We start from the raw sequence: 4,057 nt of genomic DNA on the forward strand, positions 1-4,057 counted from the left end.
ATCAGTGCGTTTGTGTTCAGTGCGTACATGTAATCAGTGCGTTTGTGTTCAGTGTATATGTGTAATCAGTGCGTTTGTGTTCAGTGCGTACATGTAATCAGTGTGTTTGTGTGCAGTGTATACGTGTAATCAGTGTGTTTGTGTTCAGTGTATACGTGTAATCAGTGCGTTTGTGTTCAGTGTGTACGTGTAATCAGAGCGTTTGTGTTCAGTGCGTACATGTAATCAGTGCGTTTGAGTTCAGTGTATATGTGTAATCAGTGTGTTTGTGTTCAGTGTATACGTGTAATCAGTGCGTTTGTGTTCAGTGTGTACATGTAATCAGTGCGTTTGTGTTCAGTGTATACGTGTAATCAGTGCGTTTGTGTTCAGTGCGTATGTATATTAGTGTTTGTGTTCAGTGCGTACGTATATTAGTGTTTGTGTTCAGTGTATACGTGTAATCAGTGCGTTTGTGTTCAGTGTATACGTGTAATCAGTGCATTTGTGTTCAGTGCGTACATGTAATCAGTGCGTTTGTGTTCAGTGCGTACGTGTAATCAGTGCATTTGTGTTCAGTGCGTACATGTAATCAGTGCGTTTGTGTTCAGTGTATATGTGTAATCAGTGCGTTTGTGTTCAGTGTATACGTGTAATCAGTGCGTTTGTGTTCAGTGCGTACGTGTAATCAGTGCGTTTGTGCTCAGTGCGTACATGTAATCAGTGCGTTTGTGTTCAGTGTATATATGTAATCAGTGCATTTGTGTTCAGTGCGTACATGTAATCAGTGCGTTTGTGTTCAGTGCATATGTATATTAGTGTTTGTGTTCAGTGCGTACGTATATTAGTGTTTGTGTTCAGTGTATACGTGCAATCAGTGCGTTTGTGTTCAGTGTATATGTGTAATCAGTGCATTTGTGTTCAGTGCGTACATGTAATCAGTGCGTTTGTGTTCAGTGTATATGTGTAATCAGTGCGTTTGTGTTCAGTGCGTACGTGTAATCAGAACGTTTGTGTTCAGTGCGTACATGTAATCAGTGTGTTTGTGTTCAGTGTATACGTGTAATCAGTGTGTTTGTGTTCAGTGTATATGTGTAATCAGTGCGTTTGTGTTCAGTGTATACGTGTAATCAGTGTGTTTGTGTTCAGTGTATACATGTAATCAGTGCGTTTGTGTTCAGTGTATAGGTGTAATCAGTGCGTTTGTGTTCAGTGTATATGTGTAATCAGTGCGTTTGTGTTCAGTGTGTACGTGTAATCAGTGCGTTTGTGTTCAGTGTATACGTGTAATCAGTGCGTTTGTGTTCAGTGCATATGTATATTAGTGTTTGTGTTCAGTGCGTACGTATATTAGTGTTTGTGTTCAGTGTATATGTGTAATCAGTGCGTTTGTGTTCAGTGTATACGTGTAATCAGTGCATTTGTGTTCAGTGCGTACATGTAATCAGTGCGTTTGTGTTCAGTGCGTACGTGTAATCAGTGTGTTTGTGTTCAGTGTATAGGTGTAATCAGTGCGTTTGTGTTCAGTGTATATGTGTAATCAGTGCGTTTGTGTTCAGTGTGTACGTGTAATCAGTGCGTTTGTGTTCAGTGTATACGTGTAATCAGTGCGTTTGTGTTCAGTGCGTATGTATATTAGTGTTTGTGTTCAGTGCGTACGTATATTAGTGTTTGTGTTCAGTGTATATGTGTAATCAGTGCGTTTGTGTTCAGTGTATACGTGTAATCAGTGCATTTGTGTTCAGTGCGTACATGTAATCAGTGCATTTGTGTTCAGTGCGTACATGTAATCAGTGCGTTTGTGTTCAGTGCGTACGTGTAATCAGTGTGTTTGTGTTCAGTGTATACATGTAATCAGTGCGTTTGTGTTCAGTGTATATGTGTAATCAGTGCATTTGTGTTCAGTGCGTACATGTAATCAGTGCGTTTGTGTTCAGTGCATATGTATATTAGTGTTTGTGTTCAGTGCGTACGTATATTAGTGTTTGTGTTCAGTGTATACGTGTAATCAGTGCATTTGTGTTCAGTGCGTACATGTAATCAGTGCGTTTGTGTTCAGTGTATATGTGTAATCAGTGCGTTTGTGTTCAGTGTATACGTGTAATCAGTGTGTTTGTGTTCAGTGCGTACGTGTAACCAGTGCGTTTGTGTTCAGTGCGTACATGTAATCAGTGCATACTTGTTATATAAATCGGGGCTCTGACTGCAGCAAGGAGGAGAGCCGGCTATAGAGATTTGGGGACCCCTGACACTGTGGCAGATATTTTGGGACTCCTGACTCTGGGGTAGTTATTTTGGGACACCTGACTCTGGGGTAGTTATTTTGGGAGCTATTTTACTTTCTTTGTGTGCAAGCTGAATTAGAGAGGAAACTTAAACAGGACTGTCCAACAGGAGCGTCACCATCCCACCGCTTTCTCTGTAGCTCTTCTGGGTCATTCAGGGACAGGATGACCTGCAGGGTGACCTGGAGGATACAGATCCAGGGCGGGGCCAGGGGGGGCCGGGGGGGGCCAGGGGGGGCGGCTGAACAGTACAGATGAGAAGCCTGCTGTGCAAATAAAGCACCAAGAGCAAATATACGGACAGAGCAAGTGCTCTAATACAACCCCACGGTACAGTGAGCTAAAGATGCTAATACAGCCTGGTACAGTAGGCTAAAGATGCTAATTCAGCCTGGTACAGTAGGCTAAAGATGCTAATTCAGCCTGGTACAGTAGGCTAAAGATGCTAATACAGCCTGGTACAGTAGGCTAAAGATGCTAATTCAGCCTGGTACAGTAGGCTAAAGATGCTAATTCAGCCTGGTACAGTAGGCTAAAGATGCTAATTCAGCCTGGTACAGTAGGCTAAAGATGCTAATACAGCCTGGTGATGGGTTGTGTTCCGCATGGTACAGTAGGCTAAAGGCCCCTCCACACCAAGAACGATAACTAGAGCTATAACTACACTCACTGAGCACTGTATTAGGAACATCTACTCACTCATGTGATTATCAAATCAGCCCAAAAGGTGCTTGCGTAGCCTGTAGACACCTTGCAAGTTACATCATGTTGAGAGACAGTTGGCTACATGAGGAGGTTTTACTGACTCCAACTGCAGGGTGCTGCACCACAAACTGAAGTGAACTTTTGAAAAGCCTGAAAACGTGTAATTGCTTTAATAGTGAAATTAAACGCACAGCTGAAGCTGCATGGCTAAGGTTACTCTGAGGAAGGACTGATGAGGTAATCAGGCAGCTCATAGTGTCCGATCTTGGCAGAGGGGATGTTATTTATCTAGGTAATTATTTACAGTGATTCACCCGTCAACCGACCATAAAACTGCCCTGAGAGAGAGAGAGAGAGAGATGCCCTGCATAGCTTCAGGGAGGTATGTGCTGAATTGGTGTTACCAGTGACACACACACACACACACTGAAGACACATCCACAACACTTTCATGCACGCAAACACACACACACACACAGTTCTCTCTCTCTCAGACACACACACACACACACACGGTTCTCTCTCTCTCAGACACACACCATTCACAGAAAGGAGTATAATCCCACCTGTGTGCCTTTGGCATGAAGGAAATGACTGGGGTGACCCGTTTGTTGGGTGTGACTGGGGTGACCTGTTTGGTTGGGTGTGACTGGGGTGACCCGTTTGGTTGGGTGTGACTGGGGTGACCCGTTTGGTTGGGTGTGACTGGGGTGACCCGTTTGGTTGGGTGTGACTGGGGTGACCTGTTTGGTTGGGTGTGACTGGGGTGACCCGTTTGGTTGGGTGTGACTGGGGTGACCCGTTTGGTTGGGTGTGACTGGGGTGACCCGTTTGGTTGGGTGTGACTGGGGTGACCCGTTTGGTTGGGTGTGACTGGGGTGACCTGTTTGGTTGGGTGTGACTGGGGTGACCTGTTTGGTTGGGTGTGACTGGGGTGACCTGTTTGGTTGGGTGTGACTGGGGTGACCCGTTTGGTTGGGTGTGACTGGGGTGACCCGTTTGGTTGGGTGTGACTGGGGTGACCCGTTTGGTTGGGTCCCGCTGGGTCCCGGGCCCATGGGCGGGTATGTGTCCTAAGCAGCAGCAGC

The sequence above is a fragment of the Conger conger genome, chromosome 2 (genome assembly GCF_963514075.1).
Source record: "Conger conger chromosome 2, fConCon1.1, whole genome shotgun sequence".
NCBI lineage: Eukaryota > Metazoa > Chordata > Actinopteri > Anguilliformes > Congridae > Conger > Conger conger.